At 41.4% G+C, this 26,024-nt stretch overlaps 1 pseudogene across 1 annotated transcript; it reads left to right on the top strand.

The window, feature by feature from the left end:
- The first annotated feature begins 508 nt into the window (after positions 1 to 508).
- LOC308241195 (PRELI domain containing protein 3B-like) lies at positions 509 to 24,114 on the top strand (annotated as a pseudogene). Its single transcript has 3 exons — positions 509 to 530; positions 21,982 to 22,574; positions 23,962 to 24,114. The product of its transcript is annotated as a PRELI domain containing protein 3B-like (transcript).
- The last annotated feature ends 1,910 nt before the right edge of the window (positions 24,115 to 26,024 follow it).

Below are 26,024 nucleotides of genomic sequence, written 5' to 3'. Positions count from 1 at the left end.
GTAATAAATGGGCTTCGTCAGGCTTGTTGTGGGTGCTATTCCTGGTGGGCTGGCATCCATAGAAGTGAACTTGTGGATTCAAATAGTCATGGCAAGCACACAGAAGGAGACAACCTTTCAGTGCTGTTTGTTTCTTTTCTTTATAAGCTGTTTATAGATATGTAGACAGACAAACAGAAAGAAGTCTGGTTCCTAGATAAAATTAAATTATATATAAAAATAAAATCTCTCCTTATGTCATTTTTTGTCTCTGTTAAGCCCTCTGCAGTTGCTTTCAGTGTTTAGAGGAAACAATTTTTCCTGAAGAAATACACAGAGTAAGACATATTCTTTCTAAGGGAGCACATAGGAACTGCCTACACCATTCCTACCCATCCCACTGGTCTGCCCACTCACACACAAGCCAAAGGTTAGTTTGTAAAGAACAACTTTTCTGCACATATTTTCCAAGTTAATTTGTTAATGCATTTTCATTTGGTTAAAAGAAAAATGTTTTAACTTAAGGAGCATGCGGAAAATGAAACTTCAAGGTGAGTAATAAATTACGTCAAAAGAGAAAGCCAATTTGGCGTGGGTTGCTTGATTACAACATCTGTATCATGGGTATTTTCATTCAGGATTTTAAATACATTGGGCAAACAAATGAATCCCTACAGACCCGTGTCTCATTTGGTCTTAACTTAGCAATATTGTGTTTTCTCTGTGCAGCCTGCTTTTGTTTTAGGGACACAGAGTTATCTCTAACAAAATGTCCCTTTGGAGTGGACTGCTGGAAAGCTATTGCCAAAAGAATCTTGGCAATAGAGAATCAAGAGCCCAGCCACAAATACGAGATCTCACTACAAGCGTCTCACACAACCAGGACATTCCTTTCTAACAAGAATGGTCCAGCGAGGGGTCCATGACTCTTAACCAGTCACAGCTCACCCTCTAGGACTGTGCACAGGACCCTTGGTTCCTGTAGAAGGAAGAGCAGGGTGGCGGTTGTGTAGACCCCAGCCTAGCAGTGTTCCTTCTTACAAAAGGCATTTTTAATTGACCTAGTTTCTGAACTTATTTTCTGTCCCTATTATATTTTGCCTTTGAATTTTAATTTATTTATAATATATATATTTTTTTTTAATAAATCTTTATTCAGATTATTACAATTGTTTCTCCTTTTTCCCCCCATTGCTCCCCTCCACCCGGTTCCCACCCCACATTCTGCCCTTACCTCCCCCCCACTGTCCTCATCCATAGGTGTATGATTTTTGTCCAGTCTCTTCCTGAACCCCCCATACCCCTTTCCCCCTGAGAATTATCAGTCCACTCCCCTTCTATGCCCCTGATTCTATTATATTCACCAGATTATTCTGTTCCTCAGGTTTTTAATTCACTTGATTTTTAGGTTCACTTGTTGATAGATATGTATTTGTTGTTCATAATTTTTATCTTTACTTTTTTCTTCTTCCTCTTCTTTAAGAATACCTTTCATCATTTCATATAATACTGGTTTGGTGGTGATGAACTCCTTTAGCTTTTTCTTATCTGTGAAGCTCTTTATCTGCCCTTCAATTCTGAATGATAGCTTTGCTGGGTAGAGTAATCTTGGTTGTAGGTTCTTGCTATTCATCACTTTGAATATTTCTTGCCACTCCCATCTAGCCTGCATAGTTTCTGTTGATAAATCAGCTGACAATCGTATGGGTGCTCCCTTGTAGGTAATTAACTGTTTTTCTCTTGCTGCTTTTAAGATTCTCTCTTTGTCTTTTGCTCTTGGCATTTTAATTATGATGTGTCTTGGTGTGGTCCTCTTTGGATTCCTTTTGTTTGGGGTTCTGTGCGCTTCCTGGACTTGTAAGTCTATTTCTTTCGCCAGGTGGGGGAAGTTTTCTGTCATTATTTCTTCCAATAGGTTTTCAGTATCTTGCTCTCTCTCTTCTTCTGGCACCCCCATAATTCTGATGTTGGTACACTTGAAGTTGTCCCAGAGTCTTTTTACACTATCTTCAACTTTTTGGATTTTTTTTTTTTGCTTTTTGCTTTTTCGGTTGAGTGTTTTTTGCTTCTTTATATTTCAATTCTTTGACTTGATTCTTGTGTTTCTCTAGTCTGTTTTTGGGTCTCTGTATAATATTCTTTATTTCAGTCAGTGTATGCTTAATTTCTAGTTGGTCTTTTTTCATATCTTCGAGGGTCTTGTTATATTTATCAGCCTTTTCTAGGATATTCTTGAAAAGCCTTATAACCGTGGTTTTGAATTCTATATCCAGTAGTTTGTTTTCCTCCATTTCTTTCGTTTGTGATCTGTTTCTTTGACGCTGCATTTTCACTGCTTCCCTGAGTTGGTAGGGTAGATTTGTGTGCTAGGTTTCCTATATGGCCCAGTGGGTCAGCCTCCCCAGTTAACCTGAGGTGGACACTCTTGGTGCACCCCTTTGTGGACTGTGTGTACAGCCTTGTTGTAATGAAGTCTTGATTGTTGTTGGTATCACTGGGAGGAATTGACCTCCAGGCCAGTTGGCTGTAAGAATCAGCTATGTCTACGCTGGGAGAAGTTCGGTGCTGGAGACAGCCTTATAGGATTAGACTTGCCAAATTGCAATAGCCTCTGTGCTCAGCTTGGATGGGGTGGAGTCTCAGGGCGGAGCAGACAGTTTTGGCTTCCCGTCAGCCTTGCCCTTGTGTGCACGCGCGCGCCTTCAGACCTCTGCCTTCCCCGGCTCCCGAGTCTCCGCCCGAGAGTCCAGATTCCCCCCACAAGAGCGTGGGTCCCCAGGGGCTCGCCTGGAACCGGGGTTCAGTGCAGTCAGAACTGGGGTTCAGTGCTGTCGGGGGCTTTCTTCCCCCTTCCGCCAGAGAAAGTCAGCCAGGCTCTCAGCCGCCCTTCCTCTCTGTGCGCACAAAGACCCTTTGCCGTACCTCCAATTCTCTGTGAGCTTTTCTCTTTCCTTCTAGTTGTAGAATTTCCACTCAGCCAGTTTTCCTGTGATTCTGGATGGTGTCCGTTCTGTCTTTTAGTTGTAGTTTTGAAATTGTTGTGTGAGGCAGCAGTTCAGGTGCTTACCTATGCTGCCATCTTGGTTTCTCTCCTCTATAATATATATTATTTTGCCATATTTTATAGTTTGTACTTAAATTATTCTTGGAACAAATCTTTAAATGAGTAAAATAATACAGCAAAGATTAAGTATGTTTTATACATAAAGGTATAATAATTTTTATATATAAAGGTATTAATAACTTTATACGTCAATGTTCAGTGAAAATAAGTATTTATTTTACCTTATAAACAGGGCACCCAGTAATAATTGAAATGTTTTTAAGGTAAAAAGTTATTTAAAAGTAGCTAGAAATTTCCTGAGACCATCAATTTACCTTTGAACTTTCTGTGTTTTGAGAAAAATGACTAATTGTTCTTTCAGATTCTCAAATATGGAGCAGGCGAAAGCCATTTGCTTGAGACAAGGATCATGATTTTTCTGAATAGTTACCTAAACTGACTCTATCTTTAGTGGGACTGAGCCCTGAAGGAGAAGGCAAACGCTTTTCTTTTTCTCAAATATTGACTTGGACTGGAATGTCCCTCAAAATTATTGTTTGTTCTTAAAGAAGATGCATGTAACATTTTTCCAAATGTGTACTCACCAATGTTAAAAGACCAAGTGGGACCAGGCCACGGGGCAGGCAGGCCTGCGATCCCCTTCACCTAGCACTGGCTGGTTTGGCTTCATGCTGTACAGGTTACATGCAAACTTCAGTCACACCTGGACCTGATTTTATTTATTTATTTTTTTTATTTTTTTATTTTTTATTTTTTTATTTTTTATTTTTATTTTTATTTATTTTTATTTTTTTTAATTAAGGTATTATATGTGTACATATCTTACCATTGCCTCCCCCCACCCCACTCACATACATGCCTCACCCCCCAATGTTTTGCATCCGTTGGTTACTCTTATATACATGCATATAAGTCCTTCAGTTGATCTCTTATTTCCCCCACCTCTCCCTAACCTTACTGCTGTAATTTGACAGTCTGTTTGATGCTTTACTGCCTCTGTATCTATCTTTTTGTTCATCAGTTTATAATGTTTTTCATTATCCCCAAATGAGTGGGATCATGTGGTATTTTTCTTTCATTGATTGGCTTATTTCACTTAGCATAATGTTCTCCAATTCCATCCAGGTGCCTACAAATGGTAGTAATTCCTTCTTTTTTATGGCAGCATAGTATTCCATTGTGTAGATGTACCATAGTTTTCTGATCCAGTCATCTGCTGATGGGCACTTAGGCTGTTTCCAAATCTTAGCTATGGTAAATTGTGCTGCTATGAACATAGGGGTGCATATATCCTTTCTGATTGGTGTTTCTAGTTTCTTAGGATATATTCCCAGGAGTGGGATTACTGGGTCAAATGGGAGTTCCATTTTCAGTTTTTTGAGGAAACTCCATACTGTTCTCCACAGTGGCTGCACCAGTCTGCATTCCCACCAGCAGTGCACGAGGGTTCCTTTTTCTCCGCATCCTCGCCAACACTTGTAGTTTGTTGATTTGTTGATGATAGCCATTCTGACAGGTGTGAGATGGTATCGCATTGTCGTTTTGATTTGCATCTCTCGGATAATTAGTGACTTTGAGCATGTTTTCATGTGTCTCTTGGCCCTCCTTCTGTCTTCTTTTGAAAAGATTCTATTTAGGTCTGTTGCCCATTTTTTTATTGGATTATTTATCTTCCTTTTATTAAGTTGTATAAGCTGCCTGTAGATGTTGGAGATTAAACCTTTATCAGTGATAACATTTGCAAATATGGGTTTCTTGTTGTTTTGTTGATGGTTTCTTTTGCTGTGAAAAAGCTTTTTATTTTTGATGTAGTCCCATTTGTTTATTTTCCCTTTGGCTTCCATTGCCCTAGGGGCAGTATCAGTGAAAAAGTTCTTTTGGCATATGTCTGAGATTTTGCTGCCTGTGGATTCCTCCAGTATTTTTATGGTTTCCCGTCTTATATTTAAGTCCTGTACCATTTTGAGTTTATTTTTGTGTATGGTGTAAGTTGGTGGTCTAGTTTCATTTTTTTGCATGTATCTGTCCAATTTTCCCAACACCATTTATTGAAGAGACTGTCTTGACTCCATTGTATGCTCATGCCTCCTTTGTCAAATATTAAATGCGCATATTGGTTTGGGTCGATATCTGGATTCTCTATTCTGTTCCATTGATCTATATGTCTGTTCTTGTGCCAGTACCAGGCTGTTTTGAGGACAGTGGCTTTGTAATACAGCTTGAAATCTGGTATTGAGATCCCTCCTACTTTATTCTTCTTTCTCAGGATTGCTGTGGCTATTCGGGGTCTTTTTGTATTCCAGATGAATTTTTGGAGAGTTCTTTCTAGGTCTGTGAAATATGCCATTGGTATTTTAATGGGGAGTGCATTGAATATATAGATTGCTTTGGGTAGTATGGACATTTTAATGATGTTGATTCTACCAATCCATGAACATGGTATGTTCTTCCATCTGTTTACATCTTCCTCTATCTCTTTTTTCAGTGTCCTGTAGTTTTCCGCGTATAGGTCTTTTACCTCCTTGGTTAGGTTTATTCCTAAGTATCTTAATTTTTTTGGTGCGATGGAAAATGGGATTGCTTTTTTAGTCTCTCTTTCTGTAAGTTCACTGTTGGTGTATAGAAATGCCATAGATTTCTTGGTGTTAATTTTGTATCCTGCTACATTACCGAATTCATTTATTAAGTCTGTTAGTTTTTTGATGGAGTCTTTCGGGTTTTTTACGTACAATATCATGTCATCTGCAAATAAGGACAGCTTTACTTCTTCTTTTCCAATTTGGATGCCTTTTATTTCTTCTTCTTGTCTAATTGCAGTGGCTAATACTTCCAGTACTATGTTGAACAGGAGTGGTGAGAGTGGGCATCCCTGTCTTGTTCCTATTCTTAGGGGAAATGGTTTTAGTTTTTGTCCATTGAGTATGATGTTAGCTGTGGGTTTATCATATATAGCTTTTATTATGTTGAGGTATGATCCTTCTATTCCCACCTTGTTAAGAGTTTTTATCAAGAAAGGGTGTTGGATTTTGTCAAATGCTTTTTCTGCATCAATTGATATGACTATGTGATTTTTATCTCTCAATTTGTTTATGTGATGTATCACATTTATTGATTTGCGGATATTGAACCATCCTTGCATTCCTGGGATAAACCCTACTTGGTCATGGTGCATGATCTTTCTGATGTATTGCTGGATCCGATTTGCTAGAATTTTGTTGAGGATTTTGGCATCTACATTCATGAGGGATATTGGCCTGTAATTCTCCTTCATTGTGTTGTCTTTATCTGGTTTTGGTATTAGGGTGATGCTGGCTTCATAGAAGGAGCTTGGAAGTGTTCCTTCCTCTTGAATTTTTTGGAATAGTCTGAGGAGGATAGGTTTTAGTTCTTCCTTGAATGTTTGGTAGAACTCTCCTGTGAAGCCGTCTGGCCCCGGGCTTTTGTTTGCCGGAAGCTCTTTGATGACTGCTTCAATTTCTTCCATAGTTACTGGCATGTTGAGCTGTTTAGATTCTTCCTGATTGAGTTTTGGAAGGTTATATTTTTCTAGGAATATGTCCATTTCCTCCAGGTTGTCCAGTTTGTTGGAATAGAGTTGTTCGTAGTATTTTTTAACAATCCTTTGTATTTCGGCGGGATCTGTTGTTATTTCACCTCTTTCATTTCTGATCTTGTTTATTTGGGTCCTCTCTCTTTGCTTCTTGGTGAGCCTGGCTAGAGGTTCATCAATCTTGTTTATCCTTTCAAAGAACCAGCTCTTGGTTTTGTTGATCTTTTGTATTGTTTCTTTGGTCTCTATGTCGTTTATCTGTGCTCTGATCTTTATTATTTCCTTCCTTCTGCTTACACTGGGCTTTTCTTGTTGCTCTTTTTCTAACTCTTTGAGTTGTTGGGTTAGGTAATTTATTACCCCTGTTTCTTGTTTTTTGCAGTAGGCTTGTACAGCTATGAACTTCCCTCTCAAGACTGCTTTCGCTGTGTCCCATAGATTTTGGATTGTAGTGTTTTCATTGTCATTTGTTGTCATGATGTTTTTTATTTCTTCTTTGATCTCTCTGGTAACCCAGTCATGGTTTAATAGCATGCTGTTTAGTCTCCATGTGTTTGATTTCTTTGGATTGTTTTTATTGTAGTTGATTTCCAGTTTTATGCCACTGTGGTCTGAGAAGATGCTTGATATGATTTCTATCTTCTTGAATTTGAAGAGACTTTGCCTATGTCCCAACATATGGTCTATCTTTGAAAATGACCCATGTGCACTTGAGAAGAATGTATATTCTGTGGCTTTGGGGTGAAATGTTCTGAAGATGTCAATTAATTCCATCTGGTCTAGTGAGTCATTTAGGATTGATGTTTCTTTGCTGATGTTTTTTTTTTTTTTTTAATATATTTTATTGATATTTCACAGAGAGGAAGGGAGAGGGATAGAGAGCTAGAAACATCGATGAGAGAGAAACATCGATCAGATGCCTCCTGCACACCTCCCACTGAGGATGTGCCCGCAACCAAGGTACATGCCCTTGACCGGAATCGAACCCGGGACCTTTCAGTCCGCAGGCCGACGCTCTATCCACTGAGCCAAACCGGTTTCGGCTCTTTGCTGATGTTTTGTTTAGAGGATTTGTCCAGTCGTGATAGTGGGGTATTAAAGTCTCCTACTATGATTGTATTGCTGTCAATCTCTCCCTTGATATCCTCCAGGAGTTTTTTTTATGTATTTGGATGCTCCTGTATTGGGTGCATATATGTTTACCAGAGTTATTTCTTCTTGTTGGATTGCTCCCTTTAGTATTATGAAATGGCCTTCCTTATCTCTTGTTATGTCCTTCACTTTGAGATCTAATTTGTCAGAAATAAGTATTGCTACCCCAGCTTTTTTTTCAGTTCCATTTGCCTGGAAAACCTTTTTCCATCCCTTCACCCTCAGACTGTGTGCGTCTTTTTTTCTGAGGTGGGTTTCTTGTAGACAGCAGATATATGGGTCGTGTTTTCTTATCCAATCCGTTACCCTATGTCTTTTGATTGGGGCATTTAATCCATTTACATTTAATGTTATTATTGATAGGTACTTATTTGTCGCCATTCCTATTCTTTACCCCTGTGTTACTTCTTTGTTTCCTGTTTCTTTCTTTCTTTCTTTTTTTTTTTTTTTTTTACAGCAGACCCTTTAGCATTTCTTGCATTGCTGGTTTGGTGGTAATAAATTCCCTTAGTCCTTTTTTGTCTGTGAAGCTCCTGATTTCACCTTCAATTTTGATTGACAGCCTTGCTGGGTACAGTATTCTTGGATTCAGACCCTTCCTTTGCATGACTTTGTATATTTCATTCCATTCCCTTCTGGCCTGATGAGTTTCTGTTGAGAAATCAGTTGCTAGTCTGATGGGGGTTCCTTTGTATGTAACTTTCTGTCTCTCTCTTGCTGCTTTTAAGATTCTTACTTTGTTGTTGGTGTTTGCCAATTTAATTATAATGTGCCTTGGCGTCAGTCTTTTGGGGTTCATTTTGCTTGGGACTCTGTGAGCTTCTTGGATTTGTGTGGGTTTTTTCTTTCCTATATCAGGGAAATTTTCTGTCATTATTTCTTCAAAGAGGTTTTCTATTCCTTGCTCAGCTTCCTTTCCTTCTGGAACCCCTATTATGCGGATGTTGTTTTGTTTCGTGTTGTCCCAAAGTTCCCTTAGACTCTCCTCCTGCCTTTTAATTTTTTTTTCTAGAAGTTGCTCTACTTGGGTATTTTTTTCCATCTTGTCTTCTAGCTCACTGATGCGGTCCTCTGCTTCTTCTAGTCTACTCTTGATGCTTTCTATTGAGTTCTTTACAGCAGCGATGTCATTTTTCATTTCTTCTTGGTTCTTCTTCATTTCCTCTTGGTTCTTGCTCATATTGTCGAATTTGTCTTCCATTCTTTTCAGCCACCTTATGACCATTTCTCTGAATTCTTTTTCTGGAAGGTTGCTTGCCTCCATTTCGTTTACTTCCTTTTCTGGTGTTGCCTGCTTTTCTTTCATATGTGGGCTGCTTCTTTGTCTCCCCATGGTCTCTCTTCTCTGGGTGTCTGGTTATGTAGTTCTCTCTCTCCTGGGTTGATTTAAAGGCACAAACTACAGCACTACCAGGTACAACTCACAAGGCACCGAACAGGAATGTATTCACGATATTAATAACCTCCAATATAGGTGACCACCAGAGAAAGACAAATTAGGTGACAGGAGAGAAAGAAGAAGAGGCAAAAAGAAAGAAAGAAAGAAAAAAAGAAAAAAGGAGTGTGAAAATGAAATTGGGAAAAGGGAAAGTAAAGAAAAAAAAAAGTAAGAGAGACAAGAAAGTGACTAAGAGAGAAAGGGGAACAGACTATATATATTGGGGATAAAACTCCAATAGAACAATCACTAATCCCAGCAAATGCCAGCAACAAGTGCCTGGGGGTTAGTACAAACTACAACACCAACTAATATGGAGTGAGGCAAGGGAAAGCTGAAGCACAAAACAAACAAAAAATAAATAAACAAAAGAAGAGTAAGCAGAACAATCTCACAAAAAAGCATAAAAATTCGATATAATCTACATTCAAGCAAACAACAACAAAAGGACAGAGAGAAGGACAAGTTTATGGATAGCTCAGACAGCGAAGGGAGAGGTGTATGTGGACTTGGAGCAGGGGATTGGAGATTAGATATGTAAGTAGGGTGAAATTTTAACAAGGGGTAAACAGAAAGAATAGGGAAAATCTAAAGCAGTAAAAGGGTAAGATAAACAGGACACTGAAAAGGGGGAGGTTAGGAAGAGAGTGATGGCCTAAAGGTAGAGTTGAGATAGAGTAAAACGATGCTAAAGGAAAGATAAAAATAGAATGTAGATCCCTAATCCCAAAATAAAATGAAGAGAAAATAAAATGACACTTAAAAAAAAAAAAAAAGATAAAATAGCAGTAGTAATAATACGGATTGAAAATAAAAATGTAATAATTAAAAAGGTAAAATCAAGTGATGAAAAAAGAAAAAAAATGTTTCTTGATTAAAAGATGCAAAAAATGAAAATAAAAATAAATAAATAAATAAATAAATAAAAGGTAAAAATAAGATGTGAAGTAGTGAAGGTCATTCACTTCCTCTGTTTTTCTGTTTGTCGCGCCTGTTTCTCAGTCCAGACAGTATTGCAGTTCCCTGCGATCCACTGCTCTTCAGTGTTGTAAGCCAGTCCTGATTTTAAGCAGGCGGTGTGTCTTAATTTCTCGTATTCCTTTATTTTTGATTACACAAGAGTCAATTTGTGATTCAGCCCCTGGGTGGCAGTGTTTCTGGATTGACTTCCGGGTCTATCTATGGCCTCTCTAGGCAGTATTAGAGCCTTTTTTCCCTGTGGCACTCACTACCGGTTTGTGGGAGTGGGCTGCCTCAGAGCTGACTCTCCGATGGTCACTCCCTGCTCCGATCCCCAGGTTCCAGAAAAACAACTTTCCCCTGCAGTCTCCCAGGGTGTCCCCAACTGGGTGATCCTATGTATTGGGCTTAGTAATCAGAAGCAAGAATTTCAAGAGGAAAAAGCCCAGTTGTGCGAACTCCGGGACTGCGCCTAAGCCCAGGCACCCAGGGAACACAGGGGCTGCGCGTAAGTCTGGGCTGCCTGAAATTCTTAGGGTGTCCCTCCACGTCAGATCAAAATGGGTTGCTTTTTAGAGTGCCCTTTTCTTAGCAGCTCTGATGACCCCTTTCCACAATCACAGATCACGCCAGCCCCTACAGCCACGGATTTTTCTAGGCACAGACTTCCCTGGTCCTCCAGCTCCCACAAAACGCGCGTTCCTCTCTCCCGCCGGGACCAGAGACCTCACCTTATCCCAGGCGAAATCTGACCTTTCTGTGGTGGAGTGTAGAGCTCCTCTGAACCCGTGTGTTTGCGCCAATTGGGGAGCGTTGTTCTGGGGCTCGCAGTCGTTCCTTGGGTGCCGCAGTTGTGGATTCTCAGGCTTCCGATAAGCTCCACTTTCCAGATCAAGATGGCGCAGACTCCGCGTCCAAGCCCGCAGCTCCGGGAGGGGACCCAGCCGCAGTTGGTGCTGCCAGGTCAGGGGAACCCCGTTTAGCAGTCCCCCACCTCCTTCTGGAATTCTGCTGTCTCCCAACCAGCCAACAAACACTCCTTGTGCGACCCTCAGCTGTTCTTTCTTTCTGCTCCGGGACAAGGCTCAGAACACGTCTGTCTATTCCGCCGCCATTATTCCCCAGCAGGGAAGTGCTTTCCCTGATTTTATTTTTAAGTGAGTAACAAACTATGGACATTGTTGACTGTTGCAAATGCCTTGTCAGGGCCTAGAGACACAACTGTTCATTCATTTTTAAACTTCCCCTATGTGCCAGGTGGAGGCAGGAGAAACAGTGAGCAAAGCCAACCATGGCCCCTCCTCTTTCACAGAGCTTACCAGGGGTGGGCAAACTTTTTGACTCGAGGGCCACAATGGGTTCTTAAACTGGACCGAAGGGCCGGAACAAAAGCATGGATGGAGTGTTTGTGTGAACTAATATAAATTCAAAGTAAAGGAGCAGAGGGGAGAGCAAGAGAACCAGATAGAACAGCCGAACAGGCCGGATCTGGCCCGCGGGCCGTAGTTTGCCCACGGCTGGCTTAGGCTCTTCTGAGGTCATGACAATGGGAATAATAAAAACACCTTAATGAATATAAACTTGAAAAGTGAGACAAGGTTTGGAGGGCAGGGGTTTCTGATGAGTAATATCTTGTAATAAAGGCCTGGACGTTTAGGAAACAGCATCTCTGAGGAACAGACGGTTAAGCTGCATGTGGAAGGCTGAGTAGAGATTACTAGGAGAGGGGAAGAGGACAAAGGTACAAATCCCTGTGGTGAATGAGACTGAGGAACAGAGAAGCCCCAGGGGCTGCCATGCAAAGAGCAGGGTGGAGATGGTGGAGAGGCAGCTGGAGGGGCAGGTAAGCACCTCCAAGGCAGGGTAGATGAGAGGCATGGGCAACCTCGGGAGGTTTTAAGTGGCCTGGTAAGATTTGCATTTTGAAAAAATGGCTCAGTGTGGAGAATGGGTTGGAGAGAAACCAGAGTCAATGCAGAGACTAGTTAGAAAGCTATAGCAACGACTAGGCAAGACAGGACCAGAGTAGAGGGGCAGCAATAAACGTAGAGCAAATACCACTTGGGGGTAAAATAGACAAGGGCAAGAGATTGATTGCAGGGGGATGGAAATGAAGGAGAAGAAGGGCTCAGGAATGACTTTTAAGTTTCTGGTTTGAAAAGTGGTGGTTGTGCTTCCATTGAATTTGAAAACACTAAAGAACAACGGACTTGGAGTGGAGAAAGTCACAAGTTCAGTCTTGGACATGAACATTCATGTGGAGAGATATTAGAGTGCATCAAAGAAAAACAAAGTTGGAGGGATCACAATACCAGATATCAAGCTATACTACAAAGCCACTGTTCTCAAAACTGCCTGGTGCTGGCACAAGAACAGACATCTAGACCAATGGAACAGAACAGAGAACCCAGAAATTGACCCAAACCACTATGCTCAATTAATATTCGACAAAGGAGGCAAGAGTATACAATGGAGTCAAGACAGTCTCTTCAATAAATGGTGTTGGGAAAATTGGACAGATACATGCAAAAAAATGAAGCTAGACCACCAATTTACACCATACACAAAAATAAACTCAAAATGCTTAAAGGACTTAAATGTAAGATGGGAAACCATAAAAATCTTAGAAGAATCGATAGGCAGCAAAATATCAGACATATGTTGTAGCAATATCTTTACCAATACAGCTCCTAGGGCAATGGAAACTAAGGAGAAAATAAACAAATGGGACTACATCCAAATAAAAAGCTTCTTCACAGCCAAAGAAACCATCAACAAAACAATAAGTGAGCCCACTGCATGGGAGAATATATTTGCCAATGTTATATCTGATAAGGGTTTAATCTCCCAAATTTCTGGGGAATTCATACAACTTAACAAAAGGAAGATAAACAATCCAATCAAATAATGGGCCAAGGACCTAAATAGACACTTTTCAAAAGAGGACATACAGAAGGCCAACAACCATATGAAAACATGCTCAAAATCACTAATCATCTGAGACATGCAAATCAAAATGACAATGAGGTACCATTTCACACCTGTCAGAATGGCTATCATCAACAAATCAACATAGGACAAGTGCTGGTGAGGATGCAGAGAAAAAGGAACCCTTATGCACTGCTGGTGGGAATGCAGCGTGGTGCAGCCACTGTAGAAGACAGTATGGTGTTTCCTCAAAAAATTAAAAATGGAACTCCCATTTGACCCAGTGATCCCACTTCTAGGAATATATCCCAAGAAACCAGAAACACCAATCAGAAAGGATATATGCACCTTTACGTTCATAGCAGCACAATTTAGAATAGCTAAGATTTGGAAACAACCTAAGTGCCCATCAGCAGATGAGTGAAGAAAACAGTGGTACATAGTATACACAATAGAATAATACGCTGCTGTAAAAAAGAAGGAACTTTTATCATTTGCAACAACATGGATGGACCTGGAGAGCACTATGCTAAACGAAATAAGCCAGTCAGAGAAAGATAAATATGAATTGATCTCACTCATTTGTGGAATATAATGAACAACATAAACTGATGAACAAAAACAGATCCAGAGACATAGAAGCATCAACAGGCCATCCAATCTCAGGTGAGGAGTGGGGAGAAGGGGAGTAAGAGAGCAACCAAAGGACTTGTACGCATGCATGTAAGCATATCCCATGGACACAGACAGTTGGGGGTGAGGGCATGTGATGGGGGTGGGAGTGGCCAGAGAGAGGTCAATGGAGGAAAAAGGAGACATATGTAATACTTTAACCAGCGGTCGCCAACCTTTCAGACCTCTTGGACTACCAGTGGTCCATGGACCACCGGTTGGCGACCACTGCAAGTTTAAACAAGAAAGAACTTTTTTTTTTAAAGAGTGCATTAGAGCCCAGCTGGTGTGGCTCAGTGGTTGAACATTGACTCAGGAACCAAGAGATCACTGGTTCAATTCCCGGTCAGGGCACATGCCCAGGTTTCAGGCTCAATCCTCAGTGGGCCTGCAGGAGGCAGCCAATCGATGATGTTTCTCTCTCATCAGTGTTTCTATTTCTCTTTTCTTTTCCCTTCCTCTCTCTCTAAAAATCAATTTTAAAAAAATATTGCATTAAGTTAAGGACCTGGGACGCCGAGAAGAGGTTTGGACCAGAGAAATACATGTGGAAGTCACTGATAGTAACATGATGGTCTGGAATAAAATTGCCCAAGGCAGTGGTCGGCAAACTCATTAGTCAACAGAGCAGCAAACCGCAGCTCGCAAGCAGTATGTGGCTCGTGAGCCGCGGTTTGCTGACCACTGGCCTAAGGAAACTATGAAGCAAAAAGGGAGCTAGACCTACAACTGAGCCCCGAGGAATGCCAGTGTCAGTAGTCAAGTGAAGTACTTGACTAGTAATAGCCTAGAAAGGAGGCGGAGAAAACACATCCAGATAGAGGAGGTGGCCATCAATGATACCCAACTAAAAGGTATTTTCAAGCTTCTGGTTTGGTTATGTGAGGCCCAAAGCTTCTGCAAGTTGTGGGACTCTCTTTATAATGGATGAATGAATTAATTAATGAATGATTTTCAGTCAATGACTCTGTGTTAAAATCAACCAGAGAGGATTAAGTTTATTTATTTATTCAATCCAGGCAGTTATTTTCAGGATATCCAGTTTAACTTCAACTCTGTTGAATACATTCATATCCCATCTCCTTCCAGAAGGACTCAGGGTGGCTGATAACTGGTAAACCCTCTGGAGAACTTTGTATGTCTTCAGGTTTTTGTTATTGAACCCAATTTAAAAATAAATAAACAAACAGAAAACTTCTCATTACTGTCCACAAGATGGTGCTATTAGAGTGATTTTTTTCAATCTCGTTATCCAACATAATTACCAAAGTAAATATGGACATTTAGTCACAATACACACACATAAAGTAAATAATTATAAAATTGATGTAATGGATATGTAATCTTTGTGATACTTAGAATTGGTGTCACTAAGCATGGTGAGTAGGAGTCTTCTCTCCAATGGGGACAGCAAGAACTATATTAAACAAAGTAACTCCATGTGCACCATCTCTTCCCAGTACAGGGGCCACTGTCTCTCACCTGGACCTTTAAAATGGCCATCCAAGTGCTCTCCTCATCTTTTTTCTTGTCCCCTTCCAATCCTTTTCCAACAAAGCAATCAGTTCTCTTCTAAAATTTGAATGATCATAGTATAGTAATTCATATTATAGTCATTTTTATGTACTTCAGACAAAATGCCAAAATTTTAACATGATTTACAAGAGCTTATAAGATACTAGAGGCACGGTGCATGAATTTGTGCATGGGTGGGGTTCCTCGGCATGGCCTGCGGGGATTGGGCCGAAACTGGCAGTCCAATGCTTCCTGCTGCTCTGCCTGCAGCTCCCGCTCATCCTGGCCACCCTGCTGTGCCTGCCACAGGCTTGCGCCCAGTCAGTCCTGATCAGGAGAGGCTCATGCCACTGCAGCAGCGCTCCCCAACCATGAGCCCTGAGTCTGGGGCCCGTCCCAAGGGGGATGTGGGGGCCGGGATGCAATAGGCCCTCCAGGCGGGTAGTGGGATGCCCTTGCCGGCCTGGGGTCCGGATCCATCCCACTGACATTTGCACTGGTTATCGGGAGCCACCTGGCAGCCACAGTGCATGAGGCCGACTTCCAGGAGGTGCTGTCAGGATCATGCCAGAGGTGTTGGTACATCGGTCCCTGGCCCGTTCTCTGGAGAATGGACCTGCAGGACTACTGAGGGAGTGAGTGGCTGCCGCCTGCTGGTGGGCTGCCAGGACAGGTCAGTCAGCTGAGCGGCACTTTTGCTATGGGAGCGCACTGACCACCAGGGGCAGCTCCTGCATTGAGCATCTGCCCGACCCCCCCGATAATCAGTGCGTGTCATAGCAACTGGTCGATGGGTTGTCCGGTGGTTCCAGTCATTCAGTCATAATGGTCGCTTAGGCTTTTATATATATAGACTAGAGGCCCGATATACAAAATGCATGCAAGAGTAGGCCTTCCTTCCCCTGGCTGCCAGCACTGGCTTCCCAGCACCTGGGCTTCCCTCCAGCCACTGGCACCTGGGACCTGGGCTTCCTTCTGGCTGCCAGCAGGCATCCAGGACCCAGGCTTCCCTTGCAGCCCCAGCTTCATCTGTAAGGTTGTCAGCAAGGACATCTGGAAGAACATCCGGTCTAATTAGCATACTATGCTTTTATTATTATAGACTAGAGGCCCAGTGCACAAAATTTGTGCACAGGTAAGGTCCCTCACAGCTGCCAGCTGCTGGCTGGGGCTTTCCTTCATTCCACAATGCCCTCTGGTGTCAGCGAACATCATAGCGAGCAATCGAACTCCTGGTCTCCTGATCGAACTCCAGGGGACACTTTGCATATTAGATATATATATATATATATATATATATATATATATATATATATATATATATATGCTAGTAGCCCTGTGCATGAATCCGTGTGCCAGTAGCTCGCCAATAGCTCGCTGCCACCTTCCAGTAACTCTCCGCCCACTGCCCCACCCTCCTGTAGCTCCCCCTGCCCCTCCTCCCCCTACCCTCTCATAACTTGCTGCCCTGCCCCCTCCTATAGTTCTCCACCGCCTGCTTGTAGCTCGCTGCCCCACCCTCCTGCTGATCTGTGACCTGGTCATTACATGGTCAGTCATTACGCTTCATGGCATAACAACCATTTGCATATTACATCTTTATTATATAGGATAGATAGCTTCTGACCCATCTCCTGCCATTCTCCTTCTCCACCCAAATCAAGGTTAACCCCCAATTCAGGGGCTTTGCACATGCTATTCCCTCTGCCCACAATAATCTTCACCCATTTTATTCTTCAGATCTCTGTTTAAGAAACCTCTTCTTCAGAAGGGCCTTCTCTGAGAGCATCCCCCATCTAAGGTTCCCCTGGTCCTCTCTCAGCACCTTGTTCTTCTCTATATTACCATGGTTTCAATTATGTACTTATGTGTATGTTTATGTGTTAAATACCTACTACCCACTAGACAATAGTTCCCAAACTTTTTGGTGTCAGCCCCCATTTATGCTCTTAAAATTATCAATAACCCCAAATATTTTTTGTTTATCTGGGTTATGACTATTTAATATTTATCCTATTAGAAATTAAAACTAAAGAATTATTTAAATATTTATTTATTTAAAATAACAATAATAAAACCTTACATATTAACCTAAGAGAGTATTTTTTAAAAGAGTCAATATTTTCAAAAATATAGTGAAAAGAGTGGCATTATTTTACATTTCTGTAAATCTGTTTAAAGGCCAACTTAATATGAGATAGCTATAGTCTCATTTCTGCCTCTGCATTCAATCTATTGTGATATGTTTTTAGGTTGAATATATGAAGAAAGACAATCCTCACATAGATATTTAGCTAGTAAGGCAGGAGAAATTTAATAGCTTTGCGGCTGTTCTTCTTTGATGCTACCTCAAAACTCTACAAGCAGTCATTTGTTAAAGTTTAGTTGCAATGAGAATCTGAAACCATGCCAATAAACTGTTCAAACTCTGTTACATTAAATGGCACTTTCAATGTATACATGGAGGGGGGGTACCCTGTATACTAAAGAGCATTTAAATAGGTTAACTTTATGGAATGTGAGTTATATCTCAATAAAACTGTTTATAAAGATAGTTACTTATAAGGAGTACTGATACCATTCATTTGAAAGGGGTCATGGTAAAATTATAAAAACCTGACAGATTTGTGGGGACAAACAGTCTCTTTCTCTAACCAGAATGTTTTGAGATGCATAAGCTCATCTGGGAGAGAGGTGTTGAAAATTTCATCACCACACCCCTCCCTAGAATAACCAACACAGTTCCTTTACAAGAAACTAATATGTGGAGTCTTACACACCCTGAAAGCAGACCCTCCCCTACCTCACTTCTAAGTAGCTTTAGTTTTGCATGAGATTATAACCCCACAGAAGGGATGCAACTAGCCCCTTCCTCTGCCAAGGACACTCAAGTTCACAGCACTCTTTCCCCTGCCTCCCTGTGGTGCTTGCACGACTGAGCGCCATACGCAGATGTGCGCAGGGAGCACACAGGTTACCCTCAGCAGCAGCCCAAGAAGCCACATTGTGCAAGAGTTAATCAGACTGTCAATTTACAGCGGGAAGGCTGGGGAGCGTTGGGTGAGGGCGGGGAGTGGGGTGAGGTAAGGATCAACCGAAGGACTTGTATGCATGCATATAAGCATAACCAATGGACACAAGACACTGGCGGGGGTGGGGGGGGGAGGGCATGTGCGTGGTAGGGGAGGCTGGGGGAAGGTCAATGGGGGGGGGGGAAAGGAGACATATGTACTACTCTTTGTAATACTTTAAACAATAAAATAAAATTTAAAAAAAAGTTAATCAGACTTGACCGCACAGAAAGATGGGGAGCCTGGCGAGCAAAACGAAAGTGGCAGGTGAGCAACCTGCTTGACTGCTACTTAACATTAAGCCAGATGCACTAACTAAGCTATTTAAAACCGCGGGGCGGGGCCGGGCACCTGAGCTGGCTAAGGGAACTTAACTGCCGTGTTTGTAGAAATAAAATCGCCCCCTTGCTATTGGCTGGTTCTCAGGCCCGTCTCAGCGCAGGAAGTGCCGAACACGGGTGAGGTGTGCGGGAGTGCAAGTCTCTGAATGTGAAGCCAGTTCAGAATAACAGCGGAGAGAGGCCAGCCCCTGAATTTCTAGGCAATAAAAGGCAGAAAGTTATGTGCACATGGCTGTAATCACTGCTTAAAGTCGTTTGCAGCTGCCCTGGCAATTGGCATGTAAAATCAAAAGCCAATTTGGAATCTTTTCCAGAAAATGAGATTTCCCATTTCGAAAAAGGAATGGTACAGCATGGAAAATACTTTGCTCCTGCAGCGACCTGGGTCACTTTGCCCTGCACACTCAGGCTGAGCTTGCTAGCTAAGGGAAAGAATGAACTAAGGATGTAAGACGCCAGGGCTCTTTGTTCTGTCTCAACATTAAAAAAAATTGTGTGAACAACTGCCATGCCAACCTGCAGGCCACATCTGGGCTGCTCTTTTCTGGCTTCTTCTCCCTGGAAATCCTGAGGTTTTTGATAGTTTTATTTACATGGAGTCTGCTACTGAATAAATAATTCAAAACCAGTCTGTCCCTTCCATTTTTTCTTTGCTTCTGTCTTGTGAGTCATCTTTTGGCCTGAGAAATAAATGTAATCGATCTTTTTTTTTTAATATATTTTATTGATTTTTACAGACAGGAAGGGAGAGGGATAGAAAGTTAGAAACATCGATGAGAGAGAAACATCGATCAGCTGCCTCCTGCACACCCCCTACTGGGGATGTGCCCGCAACCAAGGTACATGCCCTTGACTGGAATCGAACCTGGGACCCTTCAGTCCGCAGGCCGACGCTCTATCCACTGAGCCAAACCAGCTAGAGCTGTAATCTATCTTTTGATTGAATGGTATCTTTAGGGAGGGAGGGAAGAGGAGGGGAAGAGAGAGAGAGGAAGAGAGGGAGAGAGAGGGAGAGAGAGTGTTTAAGACAGGCTGGTAAGGGGCAAGCTGCCCAGAGAGCTGGACTGGGAGGAAAGAGAACCGTGCACCCTGGTAATTGTGCACGTTTTGTAAAAAGCCATAACAGACACCTGCTTAGTCAGAAAAGCTGACTTCTTGTCATGTCTGGCTTATTTTGCACCAGAAGAAAAGAGTATTCCCTCACCGAGTTTGTTTTCTCATTTTTAAATAACTACAGCCCACAATCTATTTCCAAAAGTATTAGGACTACAACAATACATTAAGTGCTTTAGGCTCCTTCTGACAATAATGAAACAATCATCACGGGGGAAAATGATTCAACCTTTAGTTGAAGTTTAATAGTTAAACATTCAGCATATGTTTTTAAACCCAATGTGTGTGTGTGCACTTTAAAGATGTGGAATTGAAAAGTGCAGGTAATGGTTCCTAACATTGACTTAGGTGTAAGCTTTGCAATTGCTCTCTCCTCCTCACTCCCCACTCTTGAGCTGTGAGATTTAATTATCAAATTATAAACACAATCAGTTCTTTCATGTAAATGCCTTGACATAAATTTAATATTTTTAGAGCATCAATAAACATTCTGAGTGTGACCCAAAAGGTTGCTTATGAGATTACAGTCAGCATTGAGGTTTCAGGCAAATAATGACCAAAAATTAGTTTATTATTAAGTTACAGCAAGGGACGCCCTGTATGTGCAAATCAGAACCACAGGCAATGGCTTTTCCTTGGACACTACAGAATGGAATTTTGTGCAAGATGGCAGAGAGGTTCGGACTTGTTAAAAGACCTCCATCTACCCTGACTGAGACAGCATTTCTCCTAGTGGTTCTGCACCTGAACCTTCATCACCCTCCATCCCATCTCCACCTGAGTCCCGAGACACCCTGTGAACTTCCACCCCTTCTTTTCAGCCCTAGGAACAGGGACCTTGCTACTAGGTCAATTCCTAAGGGCCCCTACTACAACAGAGGAGGTTCAGACTTAAAGAGAAGTCTCACACTGTCACCAGGCAGGTGCCTGACATGGTTCCTTAATCTTTTATTTAACCCCCCACTTGAAAATAGCTTCAGCATCTAATACCGAATTGGAAATGCAGTTTACATGGTAAGAGAGAAAGGGTCACAAAGAAAGCACATGACAGATTTCCAAACTGATCACCTCTGTCACTAGGTTTTTTAGCTCATAATCAATATAGCTTTAAATAGACTGAAATTGTGCATTAGGTTTGCAACATGCTTTTCTATGTATCAGCTATTGTAAACTTCACAATGATCCTGGAGGTGTTTTAGCAGCCCATTTGCTGGTGAGGAAATACATTCGGAGAAGGTAAACAAGTTGAAGCCTTACATCTAGGAGGACTCGAACCTGGGACTTGTGATTCCTTGAGGGGAGGGGTGTCCTTCTACCCTTGTCTCTGCTGCCACCTGTTTGCTAAATCAGTGCAGGCGAGGCCAGTCCACCACTCCTGAGTCTTGAGGGTTGATGGAAAGGGTGACTTCAGAGCCAACCACTGTTTGGCCATCTCCCTGACCCCAAACAGCGCGCTTCATGAGTCTATGACAGGATAGCCGAGTTTTGAAGTCTTTCTGAAAGACTCCAGGACTCTTCAGTGTCCTTCAGCAAAAAGTGAACACTGCCCCAGCAGGCCATTGGTCCTTGTTTGCACAGAATTCATTCATTCATTCATTCATTCATTCATTCATTCATTATCTTAATGACAACAGAAATTTTGTTTTGTTCACTGATAAAACTCAGCACTTGATACAGCGCCTTGCATGTTGTAAGCTCCGAATAAAACTGTTGAATAAATGCACAGTTCCTATAAGCTTCCCCTATTGTGACTAAATTATCTCACCATCATGTGTGTTAAGGCCATAGGCAAAATCCCCAGAAGAAAAAGGAAATGTTATGGAGGGAGCTGCCCAGAAGGGGATCCTCTCTGTACTGGGAGCCAAACTAAGATATAGGGGGAGAAGGGGACACATAGTAGCTCAGTGCCAACAATCCTCTTTCAAAACACTGAAAAGGTAGAGGATTAATTATAGTGTAACCTAGCATTTCTTTTTTTTTTTAAATCACTAGATAGGCTTTTGAGACAAAACTGGCAATATGGATATTAAAGCAAATGTGTATTATAATGTATAACTAAGATCCCTAAAGGAAATTGATGCTAGCAGATATTGATTACACCTCTGAACCAAATGCCTAATAAATAACAAAAGATTCTTCATCAAAGTATCACAGAGCTTTAGCCCTTTGCCTCATTGTGCCGCCCAGACACCGCTCAGGCTGCGGCACCTTGAAGATCTGGACTTCGGAGCACGTCTTTGACCACCCATGGAAACTGTTTCAACAGCCTCAATGCAGAAATACCCAAACCCTATGAACCCAAGTGTGGTTGGAGCTGCTGTACTGGACAGACATAGAGGTCCTTCTGGAAAGCTGCACAGCCATAGACCGCTCAGCACAGAGTGGGGACTGCCTTCCACTGTGAAATCTCTCGTAGGTGTGGCAGGAACCAAAACACATGTGCAAGACCATTCTGAGGTTGACCCTGGAGAGAAAACAATGGAACTAAAACCCATTAATATTTCATTTGCAAATATGGCTTCAGTAGATGAGAGACTTATACACAAACCACATCCTCAGGACCCAGAAAAAAAAAAAATTTCAATTCTAGAGGCCATAATCACTGTGAAAGGAGCCAGTCTCAGAAGTCATCTCAAAGGGCTGCTGGCAAGTACATCTCAAATGCTGACAGAGGCCTAGGAGCAATGGAATGGCTAATGCATAGATTAAACGCTGAGATTAAGAATTGACGGCTTCAACAGGAGGGAGCATACAGATGCCAATGGCAGTAGCAGCAGCATTTGTAGAGCAAGTATGTCAAACTCGCGGCCTGCAACAAGTATTTTTGCTGCCCAGCCAATATAACGGTATGTAAGAAATGTTTTAATAAAAAATTCATAACTAAATTTTTACAATATCCTGTTACACATAATTATTAATAACAAACTACAATGTTTGTTAATGACTGATTACTATAATCGTGTTGCATTCATTTCCCTTACCTGCCTTACGCGCAAGCACACCATTTCTCTTCACTAATACTAGCTGCAAATATTTTAGCAGCCGATTGCCACGTCATTAGTCATGTACTGACTTGTTTGGTGTGCGCAACAGGAGCTATTTTGCATTCAGGGAACAAGAAAAATAGGTTTATTTGTGTTGTGCTTATTAATTTGTGCAGTTATTCAGTGTCTGGTAAGTTAATGTTCAAGAAAAAATATTAATTTTTATTAAAATGTTCTATTATTTGATGTTAACGATTACTCATTTATTTCAGCCCTTTTTATTCAGCATGTCTCTATAGAAATAAACCTACATTTCTATGAAAATTGAAGCTTTTGTTTTTTTGTGGTCCCACATATACTTAAACCTTGTTTATTTGGTCCATGTTAGCCTTTGAGTTTGACATGCTTGTTGTAGAGAAATGATGGAAGTTGGTATATAACACCCAGTCCCCAGATCTCTATTAGCTGGCATTATACTTATTTGTCATTTAAAAAATACAACTATATTTTAGGTTATATTTTTTTAATAAGTTGAAGAAAGGTTATGTGATTTGATCAAAACAAAGAGGTACAGTGTTTCTAAATAAAAGGGAACAGTGAAATTATTAATGTTTGAAATGACTGTCTGGCTTTGAAGGTTCCATTATTTATGTAAAAATTAAACAATTTTTTTAAGTACTTGAAAGTTGGTGTTGAGAAGGCTAAAAAGGGCTAATTCCAATGTAACCCTGATATTTGGGGGATAGTGATCTGAATCCATGCCAGCAAGCTCAGTGTACATTCTTGATAACCTATAATTAAGTCACTACCTCCTTCCCAGAAACTGGTCTTGTAGAACCTGTTACAGAGGCCATAAAACTGAACAATGCACTGCCCCAGAGGGAGGGTTATTAATGCTGGCGCCAGGCCAGACCATCAGATATGGCCTGGAGACTTCCAACACCTAGGGGCCTTCTTGCAAGGCCCGTGAAAGGGACCAGAAGCATAATCCATATCTGCGGGACAAAGACCCCCGAAAGATATAAAAGAGAAGCCCCCGCATGTTACTTTACTCAGATTTGGAAAGTTATTCTCTGAGTCCGCTGGCATAAATAAAAAGTGTCACTCCTTTTCTTTAAAGCATCGCTTGGTTTTTGTTTTTGTTTTTTTTTTTTGGTCTTCTGCAACAGTGTTAGCATATTAAATCTTCTTCAGGTAGAATTTAAAGCTTTTCATGCATTGGAACTCTACCTGGCTTTGGAGCAACCCCAGAACAAAGCAAAGCCACCTGCAAATAGACACAAATACCCTGCTGTGGAAAACTTCAAGAGGGAACTCACTTTCTTAGGAGAAATTGTATCGTGTTAAAGATGTTAATTTGCATAAAATAACTTGCTCTGCTATAAACCACCATTAAAAACCACAGTGTTTTAATTTGGTACTTAAATGACATTTGTTAACGTAAAAACATTTAAACCTGTAAAGAATTTGTGAGTTTATTTGAGCCAGACAGTCGACAATTGCCTAGAAGCAGTATCTCTATGGATTGGGATAGTGCTCTGAGCATGGTGGGTTTTCATCAATTTTTATACATTGCAATCAAAGGAGGGGATGTAGGTGGGTTACTTGAAATCCATTGGTGATAGATTAGAGAGGCGGGAGAAAGCAAAGTGGGGAAACCTCTGGGATTGGATAAAAAGTAAAATGATAGACACATTACTTAAATGGGTGTAGGATAGAGTGTAGGATAGCCAACAGTCAACAATTAACATGATAACAATGAAGGAATTTGTGGTATCTGTCCTGTTGCCCAGGCACATTAACTTGTTCTGCAAGGTCTCTGGAAAAAGGGAAGTTACAAGCTACCCAGACATTTCAAGGGTATGTTATTATAGATGCAAAAAGAGAGATAGGCTCGGTTAAGGTAAAGGTTGACCTTGTCAGTGAAGATACCGGCCTAGGAGGTAACTACCCACCATAACTGCTTTTAGTTAAAGTTTCATTTCAGGCCATCCTTTGTGGTTACTTTAGGTCTCTGAGTTTCAAGACTGCCATGCAGGCCTTCCCTGGGCTTGTCAATTAGCATGTGGCCCCTTTTGTCCACACATTTTGGGAGTGAAAATTATCACTCAAGTAAAATATAACTCCAACAAAAATATGATTTGATTCTATTAAAGAGTACTGTATTGATTTGCCAAAGTTTTGTAACTTAGTGAAGGTGTTACCTTCCTTGGATTTGTATGCTAAGAGTCAGTGTGCTGTATTGTGGGCTGGTTATGTTAACTGAAAAAATAAAGTCATTACTGAATTTTACTGCGCTCTAAACTTAAAAAAAAAAAATCACACAGCCTTAAACAGCAAAGTCCAAGTCTTAGGGGTCTAGGAACAGAGCCTGGAGCTGCCTGCACACTGGACTTTGCTTCTCAATGTCCTAATTCCTCAGCAAGAAGGCAGAAAGGGAAGAGGGAGAAGGGAGGTGGGGGAGGGGCAAAAAGGGCAGAGATAATGGAGTTGGTTAGGAAGGAGGTGCTTTACATGATTGGGCACATTTTTTTAAGCTAATAGTTAAACAACAACAAAATAACCCTGGTTTTGTAAGGTGTTTGATAATTACCAAAAACAAACAACAACAACAACAACAAAAAAACACCCTGGATTTTAGAAGCTTCATTTCAATAATGTTTAAAGATTATATTGTTTGGTATGATCCCAGAGTTTAACCATAACATGTGGTATACTTTATTTACATATTTAGAAAATGCTTCTAGCAGTTCTCTGGTAGGCAAAGACAAAAGGTCCCCTCATGCCTGGTCACTTGAGGCAGCAGGGTCCTGGAGACGGCTGGACTCCCAAGGGCACAGTGTGCCCATGCATGCATCAAGTCCCAACTCCCAGCCTAGTGGCATCACCTGGGTAGGTTGAATTGGCCATGGTAAGAGTATTTACATCACAGAAATTGGAAAACAATCAGAACTTTTAATTTTTTCAGAGATCTGTGCTTAAACATTTGCCAATGTACCGCTGATTGAGAGGTCCTTTTAACAATGGATGTATAAGGTGGTGGCCACATGTGGTCCTGAAGAAAAAGGTGTAACTGGTCCCCATCTGTTGTGGTTAGTAGGACTGGAGGATTGTGGGGATGAGTAGATCTATTAGCATAAAGTGCCAAAGCTCCTTCGGGGTAAGAAGGTGCTATCTGCTCCACCCCTGCTTACTGAAATTCACATTAGAGAGATCTGTTAGGAGAATCATGGGGTAATCCCAAGCAAAACCCAGCT

This window comes from Plecotus auritus (assembly GCF_963455305.1).
Source record: "Plecotus auritus genome assembly, chromosome: 2".
Lineage (NCBI taxonomy): Eukaryota > Metazoa > Chordata > Mammalia > Chiroptera > Vespertilionidae > Plecotus > Plecotus auritus.
Note: the sequence above shows the minus strand (reverse complement) of the source record. Positions and strands in the feature narration are given on the sequence as shown.